The sequence below is a fragment of the Orycteropus afer genome, unplaced genomic scaffold (assembly GCF_000298275.1).
Source record: "Orycteropus afer afer isolate SDZICR_OR568_19922 unplaced genomic scaffold, OryAfe1.0 scaffold00125, whole genome shotgun sequence".
Lineage (NCBI taxonomy): Eukaryota > Metazoa > Chordata > Mammalia > Tubulidentata > Orycteropodidae > Orycteropus > Orycteropus afer.
This window is the reverse complement of record NW_006921712.1, coordinates 7,794,866-7,816,111: the sequence shown is the minus strand read 5'-3', so window position 1 is coordinate 7,816,111 and position 21,246 is coordinate 7,794,866.

Here is a 21,246-nt window from a genome sequence, read left to right as displayed (position 1 = left end):
AGAATTTTGCAAGACCAACTACATATTCATTGCAAACATATTTTTTCAAAAACACAAACAGTGGCTGTACACGTGGACTTCACCAGATGGAACACACGGGAATCAGATGGACTACATCTGTGGCAAGAGGTGATGGAAAAGCTCAATATCTTCAGCCAAAACCAGGCCAGGAGCTGATTGTGAAACAGACTATCAACTGCTCATATGCAAGTTCAATTTGAAGTTAAAGACAATTAAAACAAGTTCAAGAGAGTCAAAATATGATCCTGAATATATCCCTCCTGAATTTAGAGACAATCTAAAAAATAGATTTGATGCCTCTAATACCAACAACCGAAAACCAGAAGAATTGTGGGATGACATTAAGAATACCATCCATGAAGAAAGCAAGAAGTCACTAAAAAGATGAGAAAAGAAGAGAAGACCAAAATGGATGACAGAAGAGACTCTGAAACTTGCCCTTGAGCGGAGAGTAACTAAAGCAAAGGGAAGAAATGACAATATAAAAGAGCTGACCTGAAGATTTCAAAGAGCAGCTCAAGCAGATAAAGCCAATTACTATAATGAAATGTGCAAATACCTGGAGTTAGAAAACCAAAAGGGAAGAACATGCTCAGCATTTCTCAAACTGAAAGAATTGAAGAAAAAAGTTAAGCCTCGAGTTGCAATACTGAAAGATTCTATGGGCAAAATATTGAATGATGGAAGAAACATCAAAAGAAGATGGATGGAATACACAGAGTCACTGTACCAAAGAGAACTAGTAGATTTCAACCATTTCAGGAGGTGGCATATGATCTAGAACCAATGGTATTGAAGGATTAATTTGAAGCTGAAAGTAAGGAATAGATGAAGAACAAGGGTCCAGGCATTGACAGAATACCCACTGAGATATTTCAACAAATGGATGCCCTTCTGGAGGCACTCACTCAGTTGTGCCAAGAGATTTGGAAGACAGCTACCTGGCCAAATGACTGAAAGAGATCCATATTTGTACCCATTCCAGAGAAAGGTGATCCCACAGAATGTGGAAATTATTGAACAATATCATTAATATCACACACAAGTAAGATCTTACTGAAGATAATTCAGAATTGCCAGACTAAGGTAGACTAGAAATAGGATGTGGCCAGGTCCACTTCTGTGTGTGTATAGGGGAAACAGACACTGAATAGCATGGAAACATTATCTGACATAGTGCCAAATGATGAGCAACTCAGGTTAGAAAGCATTCAAAATATGAGTAGGGAAGAACTGCCTCTTTAAAGTAGAGTAAAGCTTTTTCAACCTTAATTTGCTGATGTGATATAACTCAAAATGAGAAGAAATACCTGAAAAATTCCATTAATAATTAGAGCATGGGATGTTTGGATTATGAATCTAGGAAAATTAATCATCAAAAATGAAATGGACACGTAAAGACTGATAATGTAAACATGAGTGAGCTGAAATGGACTGGTACTGGTCGTTTTGAATCAATCATATGTTCTACTATGCCAGGAGTGACAAATTAAAGAGAAACTATATCACATTCATTGTCAAAAAGAACATTTCAAGATCTATACTGAAGTGCAATGCTGTCAGTGACAGGATAACCGTCCATATGCCTACAAGGAAGACTGGAAAAAAACAAAATAAACAAACCAAAAAAACGCTGCATGGAGTCAATTCCTATTCATAGTGATACCCATTGGGTTTCCAAAGTGATAAATCTTTATGGAAGTAGCTTGCCCTATCTGTCTTATACACAGTGATTGATTGGTTTGAACCATCAACCTTCTGGTTAGCAGTCAAATGCCTTAGGCACTGTACTACCAGAGCTTCTTAAGAGGAAGATCGGTTAATATGAGTTTTATTCAAATTTCCACACCAATCACCAAAGCAAAAGATGACAAAATTTAAGTTTTTAACAATTTCTGCAATCCAAAATTGACAAAATATGCAATCGAGATGTATCGATAATAACTAGTGATTGGAATGCAAAAGTTGGAAACAAAACATTGATACTTGGAAAATAAGGCCTTGGTGATAGCAATGATGTCAGAGATTATATAATAGAATTTTTGCAAGACCAGTGCCTTATTCATTGTAAATAACTTTTTTAAACAACATAAACAGTGACTATACATGTGGACCTCACCAGATGGAATACACAGATACAAGACTGGCTACATCTGTGGAAAGAGACAATAGAGAAGTTCAATATCATCAATCTGAACAAAACCAGGGTCGGACTGTGGAACAGACCACGAATTGCTCCTATGCGAGTTTAAATTGAAGCTGAAGATAAATTTTTAAAAGTCCATGAGAATCATAATATTACCTTGAATATATCCCACCTGAATTAAGAAGCTATCTGAAGAATACATTTGATGAATTGAACATTATGACCAAAGGCCATGTATTAGGCTAGATTCTGAAGCAAAACCAGTAAAGCTTAGAGAGAGAGAGGGAGGGAGAGAGAGAAAGGGAGAGAGAGAGTGAGAGAAATTTATCTTAGGAAAATGGCTCACACACTTACAGAAACTAGAAAGTCTCAAATTCTTGGATCAAATATCAGGCTGGAGGCTTTTCCCTACTCACACACCTGCAGGAGCTGATGAGCTCAAGGTTGGCAGGCAGTATACTGGCTATTGACTCCAAAAAATGACGAATCCAAGATCACTGGACTGAATGGTGGATTGCTTGCTCACAGACAGTTGTAGGCAGCATGACAGGATCCTGATCCACAGAAGAGTGTCTTGTTTTCCCAGGTTGTCCATAGATAAATTGGGAGAAGTCCACACCCCTAGGAAAACTCCCTTTCAACGAATTGACTCCTTGAAACATATATATCTGATACCATCATGGTAAAAACCAACATCACAACTGCTTAAACCACACAGAATTGTGGTCCAGCCAAGTTGACACACAACTCCAATTATCACAGTCCACCCCTTGTCAACATGACAGTTGTACACATCTTCTTAACCATATATACTCTCTAAATAAGGACAATTATAAAGTCCTATTTGTGCCTAACATGATACACTAACATTCATACAACCAAAATGGATTAACCTTGTTTAAATTTCACAGCTCATAACAGAAGGAAACAAAGATATTTGATGCACATGTACAATGAAGAATTATAACAATCACAGTCCTCATTTCTGCAACTGGTCACATGGTGGTAGCTAGGGAAAAAGGATGACTGGCTTACATTGAATGTGTCATCCTATCAACCTGATTAGTTAAAGTCCTCCTCTGCTGAGGTTACCTTTTAGTGGGCATTCACATGAAATATGAATATCTTTACTCCTCTGGCCCGCTCAGAGAGATCTATCCACATACCTCTTCCCCACACATCCTTGTCATCAATTTTCCAATCATGCTTCTTCCAAGTCCCAGACCATAAGGCCAAGCCATCGGCCACAGTTCATGAATCCCTATATAATTATACATCCGGCCATTTCTTGTTCTATGAAAAGTGAAGCTAGTTGCATGGCTCAAAGTTCTGCTCACTGGGAGGATTTTCCTTCACCACCATCCTTCAGGGAAGTCCCAGAAAGAGGCTACACTGCAGCTTCAGTCCACTTTCGAGTGGTGCCTGCATATTGTGCAGAACCATTTGTAAACCATGCACAAGTTTTCTCTGTCGTCAAATGATCATAAGAAACTCCCCATGAGGCTATAGGTGCAGACTGGGAAAAGGAAGGTAATGTGACTGGAGTGGAGACCGTAGGCGTTTGGGCCACTTCCCATGCAACTTACTTGTGCCTTCAGGTCTTGCTCCAACCCAATCTTTTTATATACCACTTCCATTTAATGAAGGAGTGTTGCTGTGTACATCCAACTTTATGATTCTGTGGATCAGACAACACCCAGTTCATGATGGGAAGTTCAGGCCTCTTGGTGACTCGGTGGCCCATGGTTAGGCATCCAGTCTCTAGTAAAGCCCAGTAACAAGCCAAAAGCTGGTTTTCAAAAGGAGAGTAGTTATCTGCAGAGGATGGCAGAGCTTTGCTCCAAAATCCCAAGGGTCTGCCTTGTAATTCAGCAATAAGGAGATTCCAAAGACTTCAAATAGCATCTCTATCTACTACAGACACTTCAAGCACCATTGGATCAGCCAGATCATATGGCCTAAGTGGCAGAGCAGCTTCCACGGAAGCTTGAACCTGTTGCAGAGCCTTCTGTTGTTCTGGACGCCACTCAAAACTAAGCAGCTTTCCAACTCACTTGATAAATAGGTTGAAGCTACACACCCAAATGAGGGATATGTTGCCTCCAAAACCCAAGGAGGCCCAGCAGATGTTGTGCCTCTTTTTTAGTTGTGGGGGAAGCCAGATACAATAATTTATCCTTCACTTTAAAAGGAAAATCTCAACATGCCCCACACCACTGGACCCCTAGAAATTTCACTGAGCTGAAAGATGTCTGAATTTTTCTTGGGTTAATTTCTCAACCTCTAGCATGCAGATGTCTCACCAATAAGTCTAGAGTCATTGATACTTCTTCCTTACTACGTCCAATGAGCATAATATCATCAATATAATGGTCCAGTGTGATGTCTTGTGGGAGAAAAAGGCAATCAAGATCCTTATGGACTAAATTATAACATAGTACTGAGGAGTGTATATAACCCTGAAGAAGCACTATGGAAGTATATCGCTGGCCTTGCCAGTGAAGGCAAACTGCTTCTCATGGTCCTTTGAAATTGGTATTGAGAAAAAGGAATTGGCCAGATCAATAGCTGCATAGTATTAGATACACTAATTTGCTCAAGCAATGAAACCACATCAGGAACAGCAGCTGCAATTGGAGTCACCACCTGATTAAGTTTACAATAATCTACTGTCATTCTCCAAGATCCATCTGTTTTTTGCACAGGCCAAATAGGCAAACTAAATGGGGGTATGGTGGGAATCACCACCTCTGTATCCTTTAAGTCCTTGATGTTGGCAGTAATCACTTCAATCCTTCCAGGGATATGGTATTGTTTTGGTTTACTATTTTTGTAGGTAGAGTCAGTTCTAATGGCTTCCACTTGGCTTTTCCTACCATAATAGCCCTTACTCCGCATGTCAGGAACCCAATACGGGAATTCTGCCAATTGCTCAGTATATAGATTCCAATTATGCATTCTGGAACTTGTAAAGTCACTACAGGATGGGTTTAGGGTCCCACTGGACCTACTGTCAAATACACGTGAGCTGAGACTCCATCAGTAACTTGACCTACATATACCCCCACTCTGGCTGGTAGGCCACAGTGACACTTTGGGTCTCTTGGAATTAGTGTCAGTTCAGTGGCAGTATGTAGTAATCCCTGAAGTGTCTGATTATTTCCTTTTTCCCTTTCACTCTTGTTAAAGACCTCAGATCCTTTTGGGGAAAGCTGAGAGAAAGACTCACTTTATAAATTTTTGGCAATGTTGTGGGGTCCTTCTTCAACATGACCCGATCTCTCCTTCACTCAAGGGGTTGTGGGTCTGTAATTGGACTCAAGTCTGGGAATTCATTGAGAGGCCATGACTCTGTATTCTGGTGATTCAATGTAGAATGCTGCTCATGTGACCTAGAATTCTTCTGCCTGTATAGATCAAATAAATATTTAGTAGGTTTGCCATGAATTTCACTCCTAGGAACACCAAGCCTAAGTAGCAAAAGCCATAATTCCACACAAGGCAGAGTATTCTGATTACTGTTTTGACTCTGCTGCCCATTATGGTAACCATGCCCACCTTGTCTTTGTCGATTAACTGCTGCCACTTGGACTCGACTACCATGGGGTCCAATCAGCCTCATTCTAGTTAACTGTCTTAGTTCAATTAGGGCAATTCCATCTGTCAAATCAGGCTTACATAAAATAGCGATCATGTCAGTCTTCAGGGATGCTGGGGCTCCCTTCACAAATTTGTTCCTCACTGCAGTGGTGAAAGGCATATCCTCTGGGGTCTCCATTTCTGGGTCTAGGGTTCTAATCTGATAAATCCATTTTAACAGGCCAATATCCCTGAGCCTCTGGATACCTTCTTCTACATTATACCAAGGCAGGTCTGCTACTTCATCTTGACTTAAGGTAGGCCAATGCAATAAGTAAGCCAACCAAATAAATAATTAGATCCTTTCCTAACCTTTTAAGCTGAAACACTGAATGAAGAATCCTTACTTAATGTGCCTAAATCAATAAACTCAGACTGATCCAGTGTTATATTCCTTGTACCATTATCCCATACATTCAGTAGCCATTTCCTTACATATTCTCCATGTTTCTGTCTGTACATGTTAACAAAATCAAGGAGGTCTTTTTGGGTGTAGTGTACTACCTCCTCAGTCACACTTTGTATTTCACCTTTTGGGGCTCACTTACACTTAAGTTTACTTACAGGTTTAGCAGCAACAATGGGTGGTTGGGGCAGTTCCTGAGAACATTCAGCAACATCTTCAATGGCATCTACATCAGGCAATGACTCAGCAGAAACAATTGGGTTAATCTCATCAAATGGAGGTGGAAGGAATAATGGCATTATAGTAATCCCTTTAGATGGGTGAGATTCAACAGAATCTGGCCATATTTTCCAACTGCTGATGATTCTTCTTTGTTTCCAACATTTGCATTCCAATCACCAGTAATAATCAATAGATTTTGATTGTATGTTTGGTCAGTTTCAGACTGTAGAAGTTAGTAAACATCTTCAGTGCCCTTGTCTTTGGCTTTAGTGGTTGGTGCATAAATTTGAATAATAGTATTAACTCATATTCCTTGTAGGCATATGGATATTATCCTGTCACTGATAACATTGTACTTCAGGATAGATCTTGAAACGTTCTTCATGATGATAAATGCTACACTATTCCTCTTCAATTTGTCATTCCCAGCATATGACTGTCTGATTCAAAATGGCCAAAATCAGTCCATTTCATCTCACTGATGCCTAAGAGGGAGCTCTGGTGGTGTAGTGCCTAAGGTATTTGACTGCTAACCAGAATGTAGGCAGTTCAAACCCACCAGCAACTCCTTGGAAGGAAGGTTGGGCAATCTACTTCTGTAGTGATACCACCTTGGAAACCCACGGAAGGGTCAATCTTTATGCATTCCATTTCATTTTGACAACTTCAAATTTTCTCAGATTCTGTCAGTTTGTTGTACTGTGGTGGCATGCATGTTGCTGTGAGACTTGAGGCTATACCACCAGTATTTCAATTACCAGCAGGCTCACCCATGGTGGACAGGTTTTTGTGGAGCTTGAAGATTAAGACAGATTTTGAAAAGGGAAGGGAACATCCACTTCTCAATGAATTGGCTAGTGAAAAACCTTATGAATAGCAGTGAAACACTGTCTGATACAGTACTGGAAAACATTATGAATAGCCCTGAAAGTTTGTCTAATACAGTTCCAGAAGATTATCCCCTTAAATTGGAAAGCACTCAAAATACTACTGAGGAAGTGCTGTTTCCTCAAAGTAGAGTGATCTTAATGATGTGGATGGAGTAAATCTTTCAGAACCTCCATTTGCTGATGTGATATGACCCAAAATGGGAAGAAACTGCTGAAAAAACCCATTAATAACTGGAACATGGAATGTATGATGTTCAGACTCCTCCCCATGATCATTGTTATGCTTGAATCCAGCATTGCAGCAACTGTGTAAATCCATATTTTTGTAGTGGTCTCCTTTTTCACTGCCTCTCTACTTTGTCAAGCATGATATCTTTTTCTAGGTACTGGATTCTTCTGATAACATGACCAAAGTATGATAGATGAAGTCTGGGCTTCTCTCCTCTAAGGAATATCCTGGCTTCACTTCTTCTAAGACAGATTTGTTCCTTCTTCTGGCAGTCCATGGTATTTTCAATATTCTTTGACAACACCACAATTCAAATGCATCTATTCTTCTGAAGTCTTCCTTATTCATTGTCCAACTTTCATATGGTTATGAGGCTGTTGGCAATACCATGGCTTGTGTCAGGCACACCTTAATCTTCAAAATGGTATCTCTGTACCACAACACTTTAAAGATGTCTTTTGCAGCAGACCTATGTGAGTCAGGTTTAACTCAATCACAACTGGTGTCTTGTCAATACATGGTCTCTAGACCACTTTTAAAGAGTTTTTGGAGCATTAAATTAAAGCAAAATTCTTGATGAGACATTGTCTTATTTAATTTTGAAAATAATTAGAACCATAACTCCCAAGTTAAAAAAAAAAGCTGCACAATTAATTGGCTAGTGAAAACCTTATGAATAGCAATGACACACTGTTTGATACAGGATTGGAGAACATTATGAATAACCAAGAAAGTGGGAAGACCAAGGAAGAGTTCATGACTTTGAATTGTGGTATTGGTGAAGAAGACTGAAAATACCATGTAGTGTCAGAAGAATGAACAGGTCTATCCTGGAAAAAGTGCAGCTGGAATGCTCCTTAGAAGTGAGAGTGGTCAGAAGTCATCTCACCTACTTTGATCAAGTTGTCAGAAAGGAACATTTCTTGGAGAAGAATATCATGCTTGGTGTTTTGGTTACCTAGAGCCACTTTGACAGGAATATACAACAAATGGGGTGACTTTAATGAACAGAAGTTTATTCTCTTACAGTTTTTGAGGCTAGAAGTCTAAGTTCAGTGGTCCAGGATCTAGAGGCTGGGTGAAAGCCCCTTTACCTTAGGCTTCAGCTCTGCCTCTTGCATCCAGCACACTGAAGCTGGAGGTTCTCTCTTCACTCAGGAAGTCACTGGCTGCTGAGGCTGACAATCCCAAAGTTGATAAGCAAAAAGGTATAGTTCAAATATTACCAAACCACAAGGCAGGCCATTGATTCAAGTCCAGAAACAGTCCCAAGATTGGCAGGAAACATGGCAGACTGCTAAATGAATACTTCTCTACATGCAGGGTCTAAGCATGCCATAAAGCTATAGACCATTGCCAAAATTCTTATATACGAGAAGCAGACTACATCCCTAAATCACCTACTCAGCTGTTCACAGCAGATTCCACCAAGAAGTTGATTGCCAGTCTCATCATGGGGAATAACTACCACCAGCTGTCCAACTACTCAAAATTAGTCCCAGCCAAGCTGACATATAACGTTTACCACAGCTGGGAAAGTAGAGGACCAGTGAAAAAAGAGGAAGACCTTCAAGGAGATGGATTGACACAGTGGTTGCAAGGATGGGCTCAAGCAGGGATGTGAGGATGGCACAAGACTGGGCAGTGTTTCATTCTGTTATATATAGGGTTGCTATGAGTCAGAGCTGACTCAATAACATGTAGCAACAACAACATGTAAAAATAAAATGAACCCATGGTGAAGATTTTATTTAACTCATTAATCTGAGAGAACTGGTGAGGTGGTAAAACTAGTTCAAAAATTACTGGAGAGTTGATATAGTAATGAATATTTAAAAATAATATTAATATTTACTTGTGTTTTATTGACTATGCAAAAGCATTCAATTCTGTGGATCATAACAAATTATGGATAACTTGAGATGAATGGGAATTCCAGAATACTTAACTGTGCTCATGAGGAGACATGAGACGAGGAAGCAGTCACTCAAACAGAACAAGGGGATACTACATGGTTTAAAATCAAGAAGGGAGTGATTCAGGGTTGAATCCTTTCATCATACTTATTCAATTTGTATGCTGAACAAATAATCCTAGAAGCTGGGCTATATGAAGGAGAGCATGGCATCAGGATTGGTTGAAGAGTCAATTAAAACCTGCGACATGCAGATGACACAACTTAACTTGCAGAAAGTGAGGATGAAACAAAGTACTTACTGATGAAGATTAAAGACCACAGTTTGCAGTATGGATTACATCTCAGCATAAGGAAAATTAAATTCTCACAACTGGACCAATAAACAGCACCATGATAAATGGATAAAAAATTAAAGCTATCAAAGATTTCATATTACTTGTTTCCACAATCAACACCAATGGAAGCAGCAGTCAAGACATCAAACGATGTATTGCATGGGCAAATTGGCTACAAAAATCCTCTTTCAAGTGCTGAAGAGCAAAATGCCTCTTTGAAGACTAAGGTGTGCTTAACCCAAGCCATATTATTTTCAATCACCTCATATGCATGTGAGAGCTGGACAATGAATAATGAAGACTGAAGAAGAGTTGATGCTTTTGAGTTGTGATGTTGGCAAGGAATACTGAAAGTACCATGGACTGTCAGAAGAACTAACAAATCTGTCCTGGAAGAAGTGTAGCCATAATGCTCCTTGGAAGGGAGAATGGCCAGACTTTGTCTCACCTACTTTGGTCATGTTGTCAGAAGGGACCATTCCCTGGAGAAGGATATCATGCTTGGTAAAGGGGAAGGCCAAGGAAAAAGGGGAAGACCCCCAACAAGATGGATTGACACAGTGGCTGCAACAATGGGCTCAGGTATAGCAAGGTTTGTGAGACTGGCATAGCACTGGGCAGAGTTTCATTCTGTTGTACATAGCAATGCTATGAGTCAAAGCCAACTCAATGACACCTAATAACAATGACATAGAAATGAAAAAATATTAGGGTAGGATTTTTTGATTATATACAAAATTGATTAATTTGAAAGAGGACTTCCCCAAAAATCATAACCTTTGGATTATTTTTTTCATTGGTTGCAAATTATTTGCATCTCTACAAGAAAAGAAAAACTTTGCAACGAGGAGTGACTGGTGGGTTTGAACCACCAGTCTCTGCTTAGCATTCCAATGCCTTAGGCACTATAGAACCAAAGCTCCTTGCTCATGATTATGTGATTTTATTAGGGAAGTATCAAGTCTGCATCAGGATCAACATGGAAGTAATAGGATACAATTCAAGAGACAGGATATAATTCTTCAATCGGGATAGGTCCAACCAAGGCAGCTCTCAGCTTCTTCTTGGCAATGTCTATAGGCAGGCAGGCTATCTCTAGGCCATGCCCATATCTGGGTCTTCTCTTGGTCATTCCTGCCACTGGGGCTTCTTTCACACTCTGGCATGCAGGGACAAGTGTTACAGCTCTTTATCTCCACTGACAAGTTCCCAAAGGCCCCCACTCCACCAGCAAGTCTCCTGCCACAACTTCTTAGCCCTCTCTTTGTGGATTGTCAAGTCTACTATAGATACATTGCATCAGTGTCCACTCATACTGGTGCCATAATTTCTCTGCTGTTGTGCTCTGCTGTGGTTGCCACAATTTTTCAGTATCTCACATTGTCTCCAGAGTTACAGTTCTCTCTCTCTCTTCTGTGTCTGGATGGTTCTCAAGACAGAAGACACTGGCTCAAAAGGATATACATATACTCTGGTATGGACTCTTCTTCATGGTAGTTAGGTCATTCTCAATTTCTCTGGGATCAGTCATAATGTCAGGAAATCCCTTATCAATTTTAAGGCATGTTCCTCCCACTAGCACCACTAATTGACCCATTTCCTTGGTAGGCCAAAAGCACTACCAAACTTTTTGGATAGTATTAGAACAATTCATGCAAAGTCACTTAATCCTATTGGGTGGTTTTATACAATTAATTTCCATAGTAGACTGACCAATCCTTGCATAGTACATAAAATAGATGAATCAGAGGGCAGGCTGAAGTTGAACCAATTATTTTGGCAGAATTATAATCCCAAGTCTAGAAAGGCGATATAAAAGAGAAATCCATTGCACTGCAGTTTCTAAGTAGTAAAAATAAATATAATATAAAAAATGGATTCATAGTCAGAAGTCAGAAAAAAAAAGGGACACATGAGGCAAAGTAGATAATATCTATGATTGCACTGAGCAGGTAACATCTAAGATTAATTAGGATATGAATTAATATTGATATTAATAAGAAATCTTGAATACAGTGGTAGACTGTCAAGTACATAAATAACCAGATAGGGTGACCCTTTCTTGACTCAAATTTCATTTTAAATTGTTACTGTATTGGCTCATCAATATCAGAGCTTATTAGTTTTATGAAAATGTAGAACACAAGAGGAGCTTTTTTTTTTTTTTCTTTTCACCTTTTTGTTTTCTTATAACACACCCTTAGGTGTCATCAAATCAGTTCTGACTCATAGGAACCATATGTACAACAGACCAAAACACTGCCTGATCTGACGTCATCTTCATGATTGTTATGTTTGAGCCCTTTTTTACAACCACTGTATCAATCCATCTCATTGAGGGTCTTCCTGTATTTCACGGACTATTCTTTACTGTGCATACTGTTCTTCTCCAGGGACTGGTCTTTCCTGATAATATATCCAAAGGATATGAGAAGTCCACACTTCTATGGAGCATTCTGAGTGTATGTCTTCCAAGTTAGATTTGTTCATTCTTCTGTTAGTCTATGGTATACTCAGTATCCTTCACCAATACCATAATTCAACAGCATCTATTCTGTTTTGGTTTTCCTTATTCATTGTCCAACTTTCATATGAGATGACAGAAAATCCCTTGGCTTGGTTCAGGGACATTTTAGTCCTCCAAGTGACATTTTTACTTTTTAACATTTTGATGAGTTTTTTTGCAGCAGATTGGCCCAATGCAATACATCATGATTCTTGACTGTTGCTTCCATGAATGCTGATCATAGATCCAGGTAAAATGAAATCTTTGACAACTTGATTATTTTCCCCACTTATCATGAGGTTGCTAAATGAGGTAGTTGTGAGAATATTTGTTTTCTTTGTGTTGAGGTATAGTCCATACTGAAAGCTATCGTCTTCAATTTTCATCAGTAAGTGGTTGAAGTCCTCTTCACTTTCAATAAGCAAGGTTGGGTCATCTGCCTATTAGTTTGTTAGTGAGTTTTCCTTCAATCCTGATGCCGCATTCTTTTTCATGTACTCCAACTTTGCAGATCATTTGCTTAGCATACAGATTGAGTACAGTGACTGGACATAACCCCAATGCACATCTTTCCAGATTTTAAGACATGCAGTATCCCCTTCTTCTGTTTAAATGACTGCTTCTTTATTCATGTACAGGCTTCTCATGAGCACAATTAAGTGTTCTGGAATGCTCATTTTTTAAAGTGTTACATGTTATGATCCACACAATCAAATGCCTTTGCATAGTCAATAAAACACATAATACTGTATGGAAACAAAAAACAAATCTGTTTACACCCTAGTTCTCATCTCTTAAGTATCTGTGGAGTGAATTTAACCTGGAGGAAATATGGTTAACTTCTAATATACTTTAGATAAGGCCATTATTTGCTGCTCCTTTGCCACTTTAGTGTGTTGTTATCATCCCCAAAAGGCAAATTAAACACACCCAGTATTAACTTCCAGGCTAGTCCTTCTAGGCTTTATCCCTGAAACCTGAGTGTTCACAATGTACAATTAAAGACTTAAAACTGAGATTCCTCCATTCTTTCTGGGTCTGTTTCTTGACCAGTTTTTCTGGTCCTAGCAAAAATATTGTTTCCTCATGCTTAGAAAGATATTGATCAGTGTTGCTGGTTGAAAAGTATTGGCTTTCTTTGTGAAGGAATTTTGGAGATTTGAGAGTTGACAGAACAAATATATAGCTGAGGCCACATAATAGAGTACAATTCTGACAAAACATCAAAAGTATTATAAAATATTATTTAACCTTAGAGATTAAATCCTATTGTGAAACACATTGGACTAGAGATTGTTAAACTATGGAATCTTTTGGTGAGTATGGCAAATCAGAGCTCCTGATATGCCACTTAGCCTTTTAATTCAATGAAAAGGGAATTTTTTAAGTGGGAAAGGTATTTAAGAAATTTAAATTTAAGTGATATTTAAGAAACTATGTTGTTGTTGTTAGGTGCCGTCAAGTTGGCCCCGACTCATAGTGACCCCTCCTTGGGTTGCCAACACAGTATCACTACGGAAGTAGATTGCCCAACCTTCTTTCAGAGGAGTGGCTGGTGGGTTTGAATTGCCAGCCTTCTGGTTAGCAGTCAAGTGCCTTAGGCACTATGCTACCAGAGCTCAGCCTTCAAAAATGTCATGAGTCCTTTAGGATTAAACCATTTACTACAATATATCCAGAAAACCAGCAGGTAAGCTCCTTTTTAGGACATCATATCAAGCCTCTTCACCAAGAAGAAATGCTGCTGGGACCAGGCACCCCTCTGATAAAGTATAGTTGCTAAAGTAAAATTATTCTTTTCTGGGAGTAGTAGCTTTTCATTTTTCAAAGTAGCTCTGCATCTTTTGCATTTAATTCAAACCAGGACCAAACCAAACCAAACTCACTGCCATTGAGTTGATTTGGAATCATAGCAACCCCCTTTGGGTTTCTGAGGTGGTAAATCTTTATGGAAGTAGAATACTCCATCTTCTTTCCACAGACTGGCTGGTGGATTTGAACCATCAATCTTTTGGTTAGCAGTCAAATGCCAACTGAGCTACTTAAATATTATCATAGGAGCTCTAGTGGTATAGTGGTTAAGCCTTTTGCTGTTAACCAAAAGTGTGGTGGTTTGAACCCACCAGCCAGTCCATGGAAAAGTGATGTGGCGATTTAATTTTGTAAAGATTACAGCCTTGGAAACCCTATCTGGCAGTTCTACTCTATCCTATGGGGTTTCTGTGAGACAGAATCAACTCCACAAGGCAGCAACAAATTTTTTTAAGTAATATTGTCTGGGCAGTGGTGGTTCAATGATAAAACCCTAGTCTTTCACATGGGAGACCCAGGTTCCATTCCCAGCCAAAGCATCTCATAAATAGCCACCACCTATCTGTCGTTGGTCTGGTAGCGTAGTGCCTAAAGGCACATGACTGCTAACCAGAAGGCTGGTGGTTGTTCAAAACTGCCAGCCACTCCTTGGAAAGAACATGGGGTAATCTACTTCTGTGGTGATACTGCCTTAGAAACCCAAGGAGGGGGCGTTATGATTCGACTCGATGGCACATAACAACAACAACTATCCTTGGTGGCTTTGGTGTTGCCTTGATGCTGAATAGGTTTCAAGGGAGCTTCCAGACTAAGACAGATTAGGAAGATAGGCCCAGCAGTCTACTTCTGAAAACCAGCCAATGAAAACTGATTAGAAGGATAATTCAGGACTAGGCAGCATTTCATTCCTTATGTATTAGGTCATTATGAGTCAGGGCTGACTCCATGGCAACTAACAATAATAACAAAGTGTTGTGGTTTAGTCACTCATCAAAATCATAATCATCATTTGAAATTCCTCCATCACAGGGAAATCTGTGACATGAATATACACCATCTATATATCAGAAGACATAATGAAGTCATCACATTATATCTCACAATACAACAGAAATTTCTTCAACATTATGAGTTCTCCTAAACATGTTAAAATGCTTTGCCTTGAAGATGCAAAATCATCACTTCAGTTTTTCATTTTACTAGCCAGTCTATATATTTTCTTGATTCCAAAATAATTTGAAAAGTTTTAATCAGATTATTCAATGACATTAAATATAAGAAACTATGGAAGAAAGGGGTGAATTATATTTTTATCTATATATCAATATTTATTGAACATTTATTGCATATCAAACATAGTATATGATGTTGGGTGGGGTAAAATGCACCTCATAAAAGACAAACCTGTAGCCTCATGGAGCTCATTTCTAACAGGGATACAAACAGAGAATATACAACACACTTTTAGGTATTGAACATTCTTGTATTGAGATGAATTACTCATTGAAATATCACAAATTCCTAAAAGTATTCTTCACTTATTCATTTTATTCATCATGTAAATATCTGGTTCACCTTTCTTCTCTGAACATTCTCAACCAGAATTCAAGAGTCAGTAAGATCAGAATACATCAATTTGTCTTTCATTTCATCAACAAATTAGCAAAATAAAAATCAAATAACAGAAAGTTACTTTCTACCCTAGTAAGTGGCAAACAATGTCATTTATTCATGGTATTTATTTGGCCAGTTCTGTGTATAGGGCTTAGTTTGCAATCTCAACCAATTGATTCATTTGGTATTGACTTTTACAATTCACAGCTCAAGAATTTTACACTAAGTCACCTTCTTAATCTCTTTAGTTTTTTGTTTCTCCAGGGTATATTTGATACCAATCTGATTTGCTTCTAAAATTCTGCCCAAGGCAGAATTAATGTCATCCTAGTAACTTCTTTATAGTAGACCTCTAGGAGAGATTGTTAAGTATCACTGACACACTTAATTACATTGTCTAACACATAGCTTAGTTTTCCACAAACCTGCATATTTTCACACACTTATCAGTTTCTCTTTTTCTAAACTTCTGTTTTACTTTTTTCCCATTGATAAATAAACATAAAATCAAATTTTAATCAATGATTGAATAGGTACCATATCTTGCCTTTGCAACTACCGTGTATTGATTTGATTGATAATGCCTGTTACAATAGAAAATTAAAACCAACTTTAGTTTGCTCATTTCTAGAAGGGAAATGAAAATTCTGATGTTAAATAGTTATTATAAACAATAAATTAGATAATAGAGATTTTCCTAACTGGTGTGCTATTACACATTCATATGCCTCCTCAAATGATGTTCTCAAGGAAACTACCTCTAGTTTTAAAAACTTTCTCCAGTATCTTATAAATACATAATTTTCTATGTGTGCTCTGCTATCTACCTATCTATCTGTGCATCTGTGTATGCATGTATGTATGTATGTATCTATCGTCTATATCAATATATCCACATATACATAAAAATGGGAAGCACTGAAATGTATACAAGGCTTTCTGACGGTTGCAAAACAATTAAAATACACTTGTTGGAATAAACTGTAGAGTAAGTTTGCAAAAAATGTAGAAATAGATAATGAAGTTTAATAATTAGCAACATTATGCTTTATTTTTTAAGACACCAATAGGAATTCAAAAACTTTCCTTTTTGTAAGTCATAATTGGGCATGTGATCACACTTAGACCAATCCCAGCTCTTATGATTTCTCTCATCTGTGTCACTTGTCTTTGTTGTTGAAAGGTATAGTCCAGCCAACGGCCTTTCTCCAATTTGTTATTTAGACATGAACATCTCCCCCATTTATTCCACCTAAAAAGAACCGTATTTCATCCCTGGATATTAGATTTTCCTGAGATGCTGTTAAATATAACACAATGATTGGAACCCCAATTATGATTCCTCAAGGACCCTGTGGTTGTTATATGCTGTCAAATTAATTCTGACTCACAACTAGATATGATGGGGTAGAACTGCACCTTAGGTCTCTCAGGCTATAATCTTTACAGGAGGAGATTGTGAGGTCTTTTCTCCTGCTAACCAGCTGATGGGTTCAATCCGCCAACCTATCAGATAGCAATCCAACACTTAACTGGTTCATCCTCACAAGGGCTCCTTTTCAAGGGCTTTGTTGTTGTTATTATGTACCTTTGAGTCCCGACTCATAGTGACCCCTCCATGGGTTTCTGAGGCAGTATCACTATGGAAGTAGATTGCCCAACCTTCCTTCCAAAGAGTGGGTGGTGGGTTTGAACTGCCAGACCTCTGGTTAACAGTCAAGTGCCTTAGGCACTATGCTACCTCAGTTGTTGTTGTTGTTGTTATGTGCTGTGGAGTTGGACCGACTCAGACTCATAGAGACCCCTCCTTGGTTTTCCGAGGCAGTATCACTACGGAAGTAGATTGCCCCATTTTCCTTCTGAGGAGTGGCTGGTGGGTTTGAACCTCTAGCCTTCTGGTTAGCAATCAAGTGCCTTAGGCATTACAATACTGGAGCTACCTCTAGACTTCTGTAAACCAAATGGAGGTGGGAACTTGTTTACTAAAGCAGTCAAATGCCTTAGGCACTAGGCCACCAGAGCTCCTGTCTATATTCCCATTCTCCTTCAAAATTGTGGTCCATGCTACATGAAGGACAGGTCCAGAGACTTACAGTACAGTTATCATCTGTGAGGACTTTAAATTGCAGATATGCAGGCCCCTCCCTAGACCTCATTTGTTGTTATCTGCATTTTCAAATATCACCACCTAATTCACTTGCTAAATGAAATGTGAGAAGCACTGATTTCAAGGACTCAAGAAACAAAAAGAAACAGAACCTAGGAAAATAAAGGTCACTTGTTAGTATCAGTTTTGTTCTGGATTCATTCCTTTGAAAATTGAGCCTTCTCCTGGATTTCTCCAATTAGATCTGCTAACAAATTGCCGGGAGCTCTGGTAGCATAGTGGCTAAAAGCACTTGACTGCTCACCAGAAGGCTGGTGGTTCAAACCCACCAGCCACTCCTCAGAAGGAAGGTTGGGCAATCCTACTTCCGTAGTGATACTGCCTCGGAAACCCAAGGAGGGGTCGCTATGAGTCGGGGCCGACTTGACGGCACATAACAACAACAACAACAACAAATTGCCATCTTCACATAACAGTTTTTGATTATTTTTCAGTCTTGAGAAACAAAATGTTCTGACTACTAAACAGACCATCTCTTTTTTATCCTCACAACAAAATAGTGTTGTGGTTACCTAGTGATGCTATGACAAGAATATACCACAAATGGGATGGCTTGAACAAACAGGAGTTTATTCTCTTATAGTTTGGAGGCTTTAAGTCTGCGTTCAAAGTGCCAGACTCTAGGGGCTGGGTGAAAGCCCCTCAACTTTCGGCTTCAGTTCTGCCCCTTCTCCTGTCCCCCTGAAGCTAGAGGCTTTTCTTCACTCACACAAGCTACTGGCTGCTGCAACTGACAAGCCCAAGGTTGACAGGTGAAAAGGCACAGTTCTGATGTTACCAAACCACATGGCAGGCCATTAATTCAAGTCCATAGAAAGTTCCAAGGTTGGTGGAGCATGGCAGGCTGCTGAACAACAACATGGATACATGCAGGGTTCGTGCATGCCATAAGCTAGAGACTTTCCCCAAGGCTCTCCTTATATATAGGAAGCAGACCACATCCCTAAAACAGCTACTCATCTGCTCACAGTAGATTCCACCAGAGTTGATTACCAGTCTCATCATGGGGGATACTATATCCAGCTGCCCAGCCACTCAACCAGACCCAGCCAAGTTGACACACAGACTTAAGTACTACAGATAATACATCCCCATTCAATACAAAAGCAAACAAAAAAGCAAGGAGGGAAATGACTTGCAAAGTCATAAATCTAACATGAGGCACAGTAGAAGTTAAAACCAAGTGTAACGGTTTTTTTTTTTTTTTCCTCCTATCTATACTATTTGTAAAATGATTGAGACTAGTTTCCTCTGCCAGAAAAAAAAAAAAAAAAAAATGATCTCTTGGAATTTGCTCAACTGCAACTGGTTTGGTTTAGTCATAGAGATAACTGAGCAATCATCATAGGTGGTGGATACTGACTGTGAACCCTGCAAGGGGGCAGTTCAGGGTGGAAGAACCTACCTTGCCCAGTATTCCTACCATTCCCAGTATCTTGCTGCAGCCAATAGTTGTAACTTCTTGAGGGATTCTATATAGAACTAATGTATCCAATTTTTTTGTTACAACAAAGATCATATTAAGTCAATAATAGAAATTGATTCACATTTATTTAATACATTATATAGTATAGGCAGATTAGAATATCTGGGAGATACATATATGTTCTAACTTTATAACCTAAAGCTCCATCTTAATCTTGTTCAGTTTAAACATTGCTATGTTCTACTACTTGTAGCCATAATCACAGAAGAATCCTGTCCCTGTAACCACATTTCCAAGATCTTAAAGCCAAGACAGGAACAGCTCTCAGGACAGGGCAACCACATTCCTCAGATCCCAAGGCTAAAGAAGGGATACTGCAAAAGAAATAATATAAATGTAAATTAACCGCTTAGATGGCATTTCCTGGTAATAGGTGTCTTCTAGCTCACTCCCTGTGGTCAAGATTAACCAGTTTTGGAGCCTGTATACTCCTGCGCTTCTTCACTTTCTGATGAACTAAAATAGCAAATTCAAGAAGAGACCAAGACTCGAACCAAGAGCATACAGAAGAATATAGCTGTCCAGAGGAAGCCTTGGTATCCGCGTTGGCACACAGAGACTCCAGCTTAGAAAGAGATTATGCATGCACCTAGCCTGAAGGAAGCTGAGCTCTACCTTTTGGGATTTATCACAGCCTTTTTCCACTTCCTGACTTTCCCAAAGGGTCAGGTTTTTAGAATACCTGCCTGCATACGGTCTTTTGAAATCGCATACCCCATGGCCTTAAAAACTGCTATCAAAACTCTTTTTACCCTTTTGACAAAGTCTTTTAGTGAGCATAAGAATTTAATTTTTGAAAGATCTCAGTCATCTAGCTTCTCTTCTAGCTCTTGTGCATTCTGGATTATGTTTGATAGTCTATTTATGCCAAAAAGTAGAGCTCCTAGATTTGCCCCTATTTTATTTTTGTTGCATTTTATAGTTTTGGGTTTTATATTTAAGTCTTTGATCCAACTTGAGTTTGTTTTTGTGTATGGGGTGAGGTTTTGGTCTTGTTTCATTTTTCTGCAAGTGGATATCCAATATTGCCAGCATAATTTGTTAAAGAGGCCACCTCTTCCCCATGGACCTTTTGAGTTTTGGACCTTTGTCAAAGATCAGCTGTTCATATATGGATGGGTCTATTTCTCAGTTTTCGATTCTGTTCCATTGGTCCATTTGTCTATCATTGTACCAATACCATGCTGTTTTGACTACTGTGGCTGTATATACGTTTCAACTGTGGGAGTGTGAGACCTCCCACTTTTCTCTTCTTGTTCAGTAGTGCTTTGCTTATCTGAGGTCCCTTTCCTTTCTGTATGAAGTTAAAAATTGGTTTTTCCACATCTTTAAAAAATTTTGTTGGTATCTGGATTGGGATTGCATTACATGTGTGGATAACTTTAGGTAGTACTGATGTTTTCACAATAATTTTTCTACCTATCCATGAACAAGGTAGGTTCTTCCATTTGTGTAGATCCCTTGTTGTCTCCTGTAGTAGTATATCATAGTTTTCATTGTATAGGTTTTTTGTGTCTCTGCTAAGATTTATTCCTAGATATTTTATCTTTTTAGTAAACCCAAACTCACTGCTGTCAAGTCAGATCCGACTCATAGCGACCCCTCTTTGGGTTTCTGAGGTGGTATCACTGTGGAAGTAGATTGCCCAAACTTCCTTCCGAGGAGTTGGTGGTGGGTTTGAACCACCAGCCTTCAGGTTAGCAATCAAATATTGTAAATGATATTGTCTCCCTTATTTCCTTTTGAGAGGTCTCTTTGTTGCTGTAGAGGTATCCAACTGATTTTTATGTTGACCTTGTATCCTGCTACTTTGCTGAACCTCTCTATTAGTTCCAGTAGTTTTTTTTTTTTTTTT